Raw genomic sequence first — 12,956 nt, 5'->3', positions numbered from 1 at the left:
TTTGGATGGTGGAGAGGACTCTCCCTAGAATGATTTATGTGGTGACTGTGTTACGGGAAGAGAGATGGGGTGTTAAACTGCTGGGAACTGGTTGAGGAAGGGCTAAATAGAAAGGGGTAAATATTCTCATTTTAAGGATGTGAAAACCAGATTCTGAAATATTCACTCTAAAAGTGGGTTCTAAAGCTGTGTAAAAGTACATTCTAAAAATACTCCTGGTGATGTGGTTTAGTGGGGACGGTGGTGTTTGGGCAAAGGTTGGACTTGGACATCTCAGAGGTCTCTTCCAACCTTAATGGTCCTGTAATTGTGTGAAAAATATGAAAGTATCTGACTCCAGTAAAGCTGTTCTTTGTCAGGTTTGTTATCTATTGATATCAGCCCCATAAACATCTCCAAAGAGGACAAGGAGCATCCAAGAACAAATCTCCTGTAGGCTGGGAAGATTCTGAGCAAATAAAACCCTTCCTGAGCTGAGCTTTGGCTCTCACTGAGCTGCCTCCTTTGCAAGGTTTATCCTTGTAGGCTTTTATGCCCCCCTGAAATATATTGGATATTAAAACACAAAGCCAGGCTGAGCCTTGGGTACAGCCCCTCTTGTTACAGTTCCACAAGGCAACAGCAATACAAAACCATCCTCCTGTGATACAAAAACCAACCTGCATTAGTTAATTTTCATTAGTTTTCATTCAACTTCATTACAATCATAAGCAATGGTGTGTTTTAAGAGAGTGGAGTTTTAATTAAGCTGATCTTTGAGGAGGAAGTTGATGGGATTACATAAAGAGAGCTCTTTTTCAGCGTAATGAAAGTTGGTATAACTTTACCAAATTCAATTATTTCTTCCCAACGCAGCATGAAAAATATTTGGGAAACGACTGAAACAATTCTTAGAGCAAATTATAGCCCTGTCAGAGAACAAGAAATCAGTGTGTCAAAACACGAGGATATTTCTGTACAAAGCATCCAGCAAGTGACTTCGTACAGACGATCCCTGTCTGAATATTATATTCCTCATTAATTCTATCTACAGCTGGAAAGAAGAATATTTTCTGTTTGCCGTTGGAAATTTAAAAAAAATAATAATAACCTGAATGAAAAATGTCCTCAAACATAATCCAAAGGAGGATGCAGGAAAATGTTATGTTTTAATTCATCTAAGCTCACTCAGTGCTGTAAAAACCTAGGTGCAGCTTTACAGCTTTTGTGAGCCCCAAATAACTACATTTCCTGCAGTAAAACCAGATCTATAAAATTCCACTCACTCTTCTCACGTATACATTTTAAATAAGTGGATTTTATATACTGGTTCCCTAAAAGAAGGGCTGAGTACAGCCACGGCTGAACCACAGGCACTGCAGTGTTCATATTTTCATATTTTCATATTTTCATATTTTCATATTTTCAGTCAGACCAGGCTGTGATGAGGGCAGGGGTGCTCAGATCATCCTGGGGAGGCCGGCTGGAAACTGAGCTGGTGAAATTCCCTCTGCCATGGTGTGATCCCACTGCCATCAACAGCTGGAAATGAAGGAACCACAGGAACCAGGAGGGAGCAACAGCACCTGAAGGGTTTTTGTATCATTTTCTAAAATCATTATCACAAAATCCCAGACTAGTGTGGGTTGGAAGGGACCTTAAATCCCCCCCAGTGCCACCCCTGCCATGGCAGGGACACCTCCCACTGTCCCAGGCTGCTCCAGCCCCAGTGTCCAACCTGGCCTTGGGCACTGCCAGGGATCCAGGGACAGCCACAGCTGCTCTGGGAATTCTATGCCAGGGCCTCATCACCCTCACAGGGAACAATTTCTGCCCAATATCCCATCTAAACCCACCTTCTCTGAGTTTGAAGCCATTCTCCTTGTCCTGTCCCAACAGCTCCTGATGAAATATCCATATTTTTCACTTTCTTTCTTTCAGACCAAGACAGATTTTTTTAATGTTTAGCCCCAGCATTTTCTTGCAGGGCTGAAATGTACTGAGCAGTGAGACACAAGTCTTTAAAGGATGCAAAAATCATAGAGAAAATTGAACACATTTGCTGGTTTTAATCCACTTTTCATCCATTTCTGTGAGAACTGTGCCTCTGATGCAGCATTTATGGATTTTAATTCTTAATGCCTTACCATTAACTGTAATACTTAGACATTTACCTGGTTAAGTGTAGCTACAGAATCCCAGAATCTCTGAGCTTGGAAAAGCCCTTTGAGAGATCACTCAGTGCCACCTCCAGGTGACACCTCCAGGTGCCACCTCCAGGGATGGGCACTCCAATCCTCCCTGGGCAGTTCCAATCCCTGCCCACCCTTTCCATGGGGAAATTCTGCTGCTGTCCATGCTTGAAAGGGGTTTGTAGCTCCACCAGTTCGTGTAAAAGGAGTTTCTGTGCATTTTCCTGCTCCAGCCTGGCTTTCTGAGCCCTCCCTCTCACAGCCCGGTGGCTCCTGGCAGGTGACACCCATGAGGTGACATCTGGATTTGCTGCCTTTGTGGTCTCCTCCTCCGCAGGGCACAGATGGTGGCCATCGATCCAGTGGCCACTTAGCACGACTGGGAGGGGAGGTAAGGGAAGGACACTGCAATTCCCAGGCTCCCTGCTCCAAGATTTCTCTCCCTGGAGGGAAATCAATGCAAAATGTCAGCCACTTATCAGATTTTTCACATCCAGGAAGGTACAGGCACGAACACAGCCCTGGAAACCTGGGAACGCACAGCTGGTGTTCTCTCAGATGGCTTTTTTCCTTTAAAAAAATAAATTTTAAAAATAGCAAAAGAAACACAGGCGTAAAAAGAAAAGCAAAACCCCGCATCTCACACAAAACCCCTGAAGAAACAAAGAGATAAGCAAGCTCCCCACGTTTTATGAGCAGAAGATGATGGCGGGATTAGCCACAAAGCCATTAGAAAGTCTCACTAAGGTCACTGTGATTGTCTGGAGAGCAAAGGTTGTTCAACAGTGATTGCGCTTCAAAACACAAACCACATCCAATAACACCACCAGCTGCAGCAAAAATAACTCCAGTAAAAACCTTCATGCCTCTTTTTGCTTTTCCTCTTTAAATTTCCCTGTCCAGCCGTTTCCATGGGGGCTGTCCTGGTGTTGAGGAGGTTCCAGTTCCATTTCAGATCAACTCCAGCTCCTGATCAGAGCATTTCCCACCCCAGGGACCAGGACTCCAGTAAAAACCTTCATGCCTCTTTTTGCTTTTCCTCTTTAAATTTCCCTGTCCAAACATTTCCATGGGGGCTGTCCTGGTGTTGAAGAGGTTCCAGTTCCATTTCAGATCAACTCCAGCTCCCGATCAGAGCATTTCCCACCCCAGGAACCAGGACTCCAGTAAAAACCTTCATGCCTCTTTTTGCTTTTCCTCTTTAAATTTCCCTGTCCAGCCGTTTCCATGGGGGCTGTCCTGTGTTGAGGAGGTTCCAGTTCCATTTCAGATCAACTCCAGCTCCGGATCAGAGCATTTCCCACCCCAGGAACCAGGACTCCAGTAAAAACCTTCATGCCTCTTTTTGCTTTTCCTCTTTAAATTTCCCTGTCCAAACATTTCCATGGGTGTTGAGGAGGTTCCAGTTCCATTTCAGATCAACTCCAGCTCCGGATCAGAGCATTTCCCACGCCAGGAACCAGGACCTGTTTTTGGAGCAGAGGAGCTGCTCAGGCTGCTCTCAGCGCATCCTGCCTGGCTCCAGAGGTCACCTTTGCTGGGGGGATCATTAATAAGCTGCACAATTTGCAAGGATTAACACCCACTAAACCTCGGCGTTTATTGCAGAGACGGAGATCAATGGGGCACTTTAGCACAGGACTAACAACATCCCTGAGCCGCCTCTCTCCCTCTTTAATCATCTTTGGTGGGGGGGTACGGAGGCAGCAGTTCAGAGGGTTTTGTTTTCTGGTTTATTTGTGGAGCTGGGAACTAATTAATCCCCTTGTTATCAAAGCAGAGCCTCTGACTGGGGCTGTCCGTGACTCTGAAAGGAGCCCTGAACAAACCACACCGAGACAAAGCCTGAAGTTCAGGCAGAGGAAGGAGCTTTGTGGAATACAAACAAGGGATAAAGTTGCCTAATTCTGGTTCTTTGATGGATCTAGTGTGAAAAAGAAGACCAATAAGCTTTATACTTTGAATTGTGTCTTTTTTACAGTCAGCAGAAAATCTGTTTGAACACTTATCTATGTTAAAATTGCAGATCTCTTTTTTTTGGTGTCACATCTCCATCACGTGTGTGTGTCCCAAGTAAAATAAAATCTACAAAAACTACAGAAGAAACAGCTATTCTATAAGAAAGTGTATTTCCTCTCATTCACATTATTTTTTCTCTATTAATATTCTTGAGTATAACTCACAGTGCTAAAACACATGGAGAAGGGACTCAGTCCTCTCTCCAGATGCAGGGTAAGAGCGTAATAAGGATTTAAAAATAATATTTTTTTAAAAAATTGCACAAAAAGTTAAAAAATGTGAACATCACTTCTTGAGCAAATTCCTTTCATTTTTCTGGAAGGCTGCATTTTGGAAAAGGTCCCAAAGGGAAGGACCCTTTTTCTGGAGCTTCACTGCTGTGGTGGTTGTGCCCCCTCCCTTCCTCGTGGTGGTCACTCGCCCAGAAGTCACCAACAATTCAGGCTGGTTGGGTTTGGTTGGGTTTTCTTGGTTTCTCTGCCCCAGCAGCAAACTTTTTTGGGAATTCAGAGTGCAATAATCCATTTTTGTGGGATTTCAAGGCGTCTTTCATGTGAGAGCAGATCATTCCCCAATGCCTGCGCTGTTCAATTACCCAGCCTGTCCAGCAGCTCAGTTTAATTCTTGGTACATTTTAATTCTTACAATGCAAGTGAATTATGATGGATTTTTGCTCTCAGGTTTCCAATATCTGTCTCTGACAAGGCTTCAAGGAATATTCACGAGACAAAGGTGGTGTAACTCCACGAATCTGAAATTACACCACCTCTGTATTGAAAAACAATTGCAAGGTTGCATTCATGAAAAATTATGTTGAAATTTACTTTAAAACGTGTCTAACAGGATTGAGGGGAAACTAAGCCAATAATTTGGGAAGTGTGTACTGAATTAGCAATTTAAAAGTCATTAATTCAACCTTACTTGAGCCCTGGATTCATAAAGATGAGCAACCTGGGACAGGGGAAGCTGTTCCTGCCCATGGTAGGGGGTTGGAATGAAATGATCTTTTAGCAAAAAGCATTCTGCAATTCTGTGATTCAGAATTTTAGAGTAACCAAACCCCCCTGCATGGAGACAACACCAAATTGCAATTCAGGTGGGTGAATGGATGAATGTCAGAGCAGAATGACTGAGTACAGCACCTGATGGGATGGGATCACATTTCTTTGTTAAAAACTCTCATCTCTGACCTTAAATTTTGCCTTTGTGGTCGCAGGGATTTGTCCTTGAGCAAGCTGGTGCTTGTGCACGGTGGAGAGTTTAGATCATGTTAGTCCTTGATCTAATTCAGCTAAAAACTTGATAAAGACATCCCGGGTTTATCTCCTGTGTCTAAAGGAGAGATAGAAAAGCTGACAGAGGCAGAGGGGTCTGGGCAGTGACAAACCCCACCGGTATCACCCCAGGACATCTCCAATTTCACCAGGCAGAGGAGAAAACGCCTTCCAGCCCCAGATTCTGCAAGAGACACCTTGGCTCAACTTCTGCCTCCCTCCTGCCTCCCAGCCTTGCTCCTGGTGCTCTCCTGTCTGCCTCACACACCAGATCCCATCTCCCGGGTATTTTTAGCCTCCGGCAGTGTCCTGACAGCTGCACAAGGGCATCGTGCACTTCATCCTCAGACAGGGAAACTTTTGTCACTCCAGAGCCAACTTTGGAGGTGACTGGAGGCCCATCCCAGGCTGCTGGGATTGCCCCAGTTTGCAGGAGCTCTGTGCCCTGACACTGTCAAAACTCCAAGAGGAGAAGCCCTTCCTTAACAGGGGAAAACATTTTTAAGGGGTTTCTGACAGCTGGGAACACAACAGAGGTTGAATTTAATTTAATTTAATTTAATTTAATTTAATTTAATTTAATTTAATTTAATTTAATTTTATTTTATTTTATTTTATTTTATTTTAATCATCAATATTTTCTTTGGGTGTTTGGGTTTTTTGGTTGTTTTTGTTGTTGTTTTTTTTTTTTTTTAATGGAATACCTCAATTCTTCAAAAACAAAATATTTGACAAGGAAATGTTGATCTCAATGAATTTTTGTTTTGACAGGATACCAGGCAAAGCCCCAACATTTGGGTAAGATGCAAATTTTCTATCCTGACCTCTAGGGAAAGACTGGTTTAATATTCAAATTTATCATCACTTTCTGTGTCATTTCTCAAAAATTTGGGTGGAATCTTTAATAGGGTATAAGATAGTTCAGAAAAATCTAAACCAGAACTTTACAGGTTTTAATAAATAGAAAATTCAGATGTTCAGAAGTTCAGAATTCAGCCAGTGAAATGTTACAGACTTTGTTGACTGAAAAAAAAAATGAGATCCTTGAAAAGTTTGGGTTGGGAGGGGCCTTAAATCCACCCAGTGCCACCCCTGCCATGGCAGGGACACCTCCCACTGTCCCAGGCTGCTCCAGCCCCAGTGTCCAACCTGGCCTTGGGCACTGCCAGGGATCCAGGGACAGCCACAGCTGCTCTGGGAATTCCATCCCAGCCAGGAATTCCTTCCCAATCTCCCATCCAGCCCTGCCCTCTGGCAGTGGGAGCCATTCCCTGTGTCCTGTCCCTCTGTCCCTTGTCCCCAGTCCCTCTCCAGCTCTCCTGGAGCCCCTTCAGGCCCTGCCAGGGGCTCTGAGCTCTCCCTGGAGCCTTCTCCTCTCCAGGTGAGCACCACCATTCTTGAAATGAATAATTAACCCTTTGAAGAGACATTTTGAATTTTTTTTTTTAAGTTTTAACAGCACGAATTTCCTCAGCAAGTGAAAAATTCTGTTCCCAGTCTTGTTAGACAAGAAATGCATAAGGAAATTCTTGTATTTTGACAGGGAAAAGGCTAAATTTTTAATAAACTTTTAAAACTGGTGACAAGAAGCTTGGGTTAATCTGTTGCAAGCAACTTTTCATCTATTTACTCTCGATACCACTTAGAAAAAGCCCCATAATTATTAAAAAAAAAAATTAATGAGGAAATACCTAAAATTCCGTTTAAAATTTTATTCCTAATTAAAAATGGAGCCGCTAATTATAATGCCTATCTCCTTTAGAAGGTGCTGCAAGGCTTAATTAATTGTCGGCAGAGCTCATTTGAGAAGCTCAGAGGATGGAAGTGCAAAATTGTTTCTGTTAATCAGGAGGAGGCCTGGAGAGCTCTGAATGGGGCTGGCAGGGGCTGCTGGGCACCTTGGGCACATTCCAGGGGTTGTCACCTCCTGCTGTCCCCATTTCCCAGCCCAGGGCAGACCAGGAGAGCTGAGATGCTTCCATCATCATCATCATCATCGTCAGAGTCTCCAGGAGAGCTGGAGAGGGACTGGGGATGGAGGGACAGGACACAGGGATTGGCTTCCACTGCCCCAGGGCAGGGTTGGATGGGGGATTGGGAAGGAATTCCTGGCTGGGATGGAATTCCCAGAGCAGCTGTGGCTGCCCCTGGATCCCTGGCAGTGCCCCAGGCCAGGGACTTTGGGGTTTGGAGCAGCCTGGGACAGTGGGAGGTGTCACCATGGCAGAGGTGGCACTGGATGGTGTTTAAGGTCCTTCCAATCCTTCCAACCCAAACCACTCCGGGATTCAGTGATAAATTCAAGTAACTTTTCTCACTGAGAGAAGGACTCTGCCCTGCCTGACTCTGCCTTTTCTCTGCTGAAGCAGTCCCAGGAGGGAAAATGGAAATCCAAGGGGGTTTGAAGTTCAGTCAGGATTTATGTCTGTGCCACTGTAGACGAGCAAGTCTCCCCTGCATTTTCATTTTTAGATTTGTTGAATATGTAACACAGGAAGGGGCAGCTGAGTGTTTGCAGAGGTGCTGGGACACGATCCAGGTGACAGCTCCCACCCATGAGCTGAACCTCACAGAGCCAGGACCCCACTGTGGGGACTAAACAAAACTGTCCCCACTCCTGCTCTGAGCCTAAGCCCGTGTAGTGACCCAGATTTGGAGGAGAGGTTTGTGATTACCTGACAGGAGCTCATATTTGCACGAGAGGAGAGCAAGAGCACGTTTAATCTTTCATGCTCCGCTCTGACAGCTGCGCTTTCGCTCGCTCAGCTTTCTTGAAGGATGAGGCAGGCAGAGCTGATTTTCCCACATCCCGAATTTCCAGGCAGGGCTACGCAGGGGCTGTAGGAGCTGTTTTTGTGTGATCCAGGCGCGAATTGCGCGGCTCCTCGCCGGAGCAGCGCGGGGAAGGCAGCGCCTCTCACGCTCCGCGCCGGGGGAGAGACGCGCAATGCTCGGCGGATAAAAGGCTGGGAAAAGCTGGGAAAAGCAATTCCATCATCTCCCAGCTGCTCAGAGCTTCCACACGGCCCCGTTCCGCCCGGCTGGAGCTCCAGGGAGTCCTGCAGGAGGCTGTGGGGATCCTGAGGCGTCTCCCCGCTCGCAGCTGTAAGTACGGAGTGGATGCTGCTCTGGGGCTGGGTTTTTATCCTTCCTCGCTCGTTTGCATTTGCATAAGGGGGAGAGAAGGGGGGAAAAGAGATCTTCTTTGTGTGTCCTGCGTGTCTGGAAATGGCTGGTGCTCCAAAGGTGCGCGTTCCGGGCAGGAGAAGGACGTGTAGGATGGGTTTGTGTGCGGGCTGGGAGAGCAGAGCCGTGCTGGTACCACAGGCTGAGCTCTGGCAGCTCCGTGCTGCAGTGGAACGGGCACACAGAGCATGACAGTGCTGATTCCCGCACTTCCACACCACTTTCTGCAGCCTGCTAAAAGCTGGAGTGGGTGATGAGAGCCCAGCCTCATTCCTGCCGGCTGGAGGTGGGAAAGCAATAAACATAAACCCGCAGGAAAATGTGGGTGAGTCCTCAAAAGAAAGTTTTTTCCCTGTTGCTGGTTTGAATCACATAAAGCGAGTTCACAGCCTGCACTGAACTTTGGCTCTGCATCCAAAGATGTTTGGATAACGTTTGGATGTTGTTATTTATTTACACTGTGTGACACAGCTTTAGAGGACAGGATTCTCCACTGAAAGTTTGGCAAGTCTGTGCTTCCAGAAGCAAGTGCCTGACTAGAACTTTCTGGAAAATCAGATATTCCCGTGGTGCTTTTTGGGGTGAACCCCTGGATTCAGGCAGGTGCTGCCTGTGGAAAGGGGCTCCAAGCAGGATGCTCCAAGCTGACAATTCCCTGCAGCACCTCTGGAGCTGAATGATCAAGCAAGATGCAAGCACTCTGTAAATAACACTCACTTGTCCTTTTATTAGCACTGCAACGCTTTGCAGATAAATATTGTGAGTTAAAATCCAAATATTTACTCCTCTGAGGTAGCATTTCCACCTCCCCCTTTATTTTTCTCCCCCAGAGAGAGGAGGCCTGTGACTTCCACACAAAGTCCTGAAAGTTCAGCGAGTTTTTCTGTGTGTGCCACTAAACCCTGCAGTGTTTGTGATTCACATCCCCACAAATAACCCATCCCCATCAGCCAGCTCTGCCTGTGGTGCTCCAGAGGCACCGTGTCCGTGTTTCACATTCCAGAAGTCTCTGCTTCACAGGTTTTATGACACTAAAAAGTCCCAAATCAGTACCTCTATGAAGTTAGCAACAACCATAGATCACCTTTTATTGTGTAAAAAAAGAAAAATAAAACCCCCCAATGTTTGCAGCCGTGGGTTTCAGATGCTGGTGAGGCACTGCTGGCCATGGATTACAAGTTTTACCTTCCATGCTGAGGATAAAATTATAAATAATCCATAACAACTTAAGTGCTTTAAATCAAGCAGGAGCCATGTCTCTTCTCCTTTGCTTCCAGCTTTATGACCACCATTAAAAGGGTTTGTGGTGCATAATAAGCTACCCTCAAATTAATTTCTTGCCATTGAAGCAAGTATTTCCCTCACAGAACAAGGTGCCAGTGTGCCCGAGGGGCCTTAAAACACTAAGCTGCATGGCCCAAAGCATTATTTGTGTTTGAACCCAGGATTTCATTCGAAGGTATTTTGTGAGTATGTGGGAATAGATCAGCTCCATGAAAGAAAGAATACAAATTTATATCTCCCCCAAAAACTGTGTTGGCTTCATGTTACTACAATATTCCTTCTGTTAAAAATGGAGTTTATTGCAGAAGATTGCCACAGATTGGCCTCTGCTTACCCTGGTCAGGGACAAAGAGACACAAAAACCCCATATTAATGGTGCCCTGCTTGTTCCCATCTGTCTCATCCTATGAGACTCTTGCAGAGGAGGAAACCCAGCAAAGTCTGGCCCAAAAAGTCATTTATTCTTTCTTTCCAAAGGCTGCTCTCAGCGCTGGTCATAACTCCGTGCTTGGGCAAGTGTGTGCAGGAGGATCCCTCCGGGAGAAGCGGAGACACAAAGAAATTCAGGCACAGTTTTACAGCTACAACTCCCTGCGGGGTAAAAACCACCGGGAAACACAAAAAACCACCCAGATACAGAGGGATTTAGGTGATATGGGGACCTTATTTGCATCACAAATCTCTTATTTACACCAAGGCTTTCCACAGGTGTAAGGAAAGGTGACTATTTTCCACTAAGGAAAAATAGTCACCTTAAAAAGAGAACAAAGCACCTTCAAGTGCCCCAATCACAGCAGACAAGAACAACCCCAAATAAAATAGATCGGGGCACTGGATTTAACTTTTCTCCATCTCTTGGAGGAAAAAAACACACACAAGCGTGAGACAGAGCATCAGAGGTGTGGAAACTCTACCTGGAGCTAGGAAAGTGCTAAACACACCAGGTCAGCACGGAGTAAAGAGCCAGCAAGATATTTTTGCACAAAAATCCCTCTTGGGGACTGGAACTCATCAGTTGCAGAGGCTGGAGGAGAAGCAGTGAGGAAAGGCTGGGATTTTTTCCATACCTCTCTGCTCTCAGCTCTGTCTCCTCTCCTCCAAGAGGCTCCAGCCGTGGCTTTTCCTGGTGGATGAGGAGCAGCTGCTCAGCACTTCCTGCTACTTTTATTCCTGAGGGCACTGAGGCTTCTTGTCACATTTTGGGACTGAAAAAATGATTGATCTGTCTTATTGCAGCCTCCCAGTGCCTGCAGGGGCTCCAGGAGAGGGACAAGGGATGGAGGGACAGGACACAGGGAATGGCTTCCCACTGTCCCAGGGCAGGGATGGATGGATGGGATGTTGGGAAGGAATTCCTGCCTGGAAGGGGCTGGGATGGATTCCCAGAGCAGCTGTGGCTGTCCCTGGATCCCTGGCAGTGCCCAAGGCCAGGCTGGACACTGGGGCAGTGGAAGGTGTCCCTGCCCAGGGGATGAGATGAGCTTTAAGGAACCTTCCAACCCCAGAAATTTCACTGTTCTACAATCTCCTCTCGTTATTTATTTTTGGGGATCTTTGTGTTCTGGGCTTCCTGCAAGAGTGAAACCTCCCGAGGCTGCAGTGCTCAGGGAAGCACTGAGAGACAGGGATGGGGAGGAAGGAGCTGGGGAGGAGAGGAATTTCCTCACTTGGACCCTTGGATGTATTTTTAGCCTACAAGGACCAGAAGGAATGGACCAAGTGAGTCAGAAAGGCAGTTTGTTTTATTAGAATTCCTGACAGCCTCTGCTGCAGAGCCCTTGTTAAAAGAGATGGAAAACATCAGAAAAGATGAGAGAAGCCGTGTTCTGTCCTTGCTCTTTGCACGACATAATAATATGGAAAGGAGTGTAATTGGTTTCCCAATAACTGGTTTTATTGGCTTTATCCAAACACCAGTGACCCAGGAGCACAAAAACCCTCCCAGGATTCTGATCCCAGCTCCCACCAGAGGCAGCTCAAGCAAATAAAAACATTCTGCCTGCTTTTCCTACAATAAATCCTTACTTGTCTTCAGGACACCCTGATGTGGTCACCAACAAGATCCATTTTGTTTTTAATAAGAATCTTCAGGAAAAAAAAAAAAATTGCTGTATCTTTGGTAATGAATTCAGCTCTCCCATGGCTGCAACCAAAGTATCCCAAATCCCTCTTAGTGGTGATGCCTGTAAGGAATTTTTAAAGAATATTCTCTTGTTAAACTTATATCTTATTATTAAATGGGGGAAGACTGGCTGGAAAACAAGGATCCTCTGCTGTAAAAAGTGATGTAAACATCAAGTTTGTACCTGTGAGCAGCATCTGATTTTAATTCCCATCCCTGTGATTCACACTGGCAAGGTAGAACGTGGCTGGGATGAAGTTCTGCACCAGGTTTCTCACTGAAATGAAGGAATTTTCAGGCACTGGGTGATTATTTCTGCTTCAAACACACCTTTTCCTTGCGTGTGTGTTTGAGGCTTCACCACATCCCACTGCCTGCTCCATTGTGGGGTCAGGATCACAAAGTGCTTGGCACTTGAGCAATTTAAATCCATTTCTCCCAGGCATGCCCTCCCCGAGCCTGGTGTGTGCAGAGCACGAGTGGCACCTTTGGTGAGAGGAACGGGGATTAAAAGCACAGAACTTTCTGCAACTTCATCTCTTCCAGCAGTTTCTGATAATCCTACCATGAAATTACAAAACCAGCGGGACCAGAGCAAACCTCCCCGGAAATTGTGCTGCCTCCATTTGTAAAGGGAGCCAGATAAGGTGCAGATTTTTATCAGCTAAATGAGAGAGCTGTGTCACATGGACTGCCCAGTCCCACCCCTCAGCTGGAAGCCCTCAGTCAGGACAGAATCCCGTGGATCCCTGCCTTTCCCAGGGTGTTGCAGCTTCCCAGGAGTTTGTCTTTGAGCCCAGGAAAGAAAAACAACCCCCAAATCCTCCACAGAACCAGCACAGGGCCACACTGGGCACCCACACCATGCAGAGCTGCTGATTCTCCCTTGGCGCTGTGGGA

Source organism: Prinia subflava, chromosome 14 (genome assembly GCF_021018805.1).
Source record: "Prinia subflava isolate CZ2003 ecotype Zambia chromosome 14, Cam_Psub_1.2, whole genome shotgun sequence".
In the NCBI taxonomy this organism is placed as follows: Eukaryota; Metazoa; Chordata; class Aves; order Passeriformes; family Cisticolidae; genus Prinia; species Prinia subflava.
Note: the sequence above shows the minus strand (reverse complement) of the source record.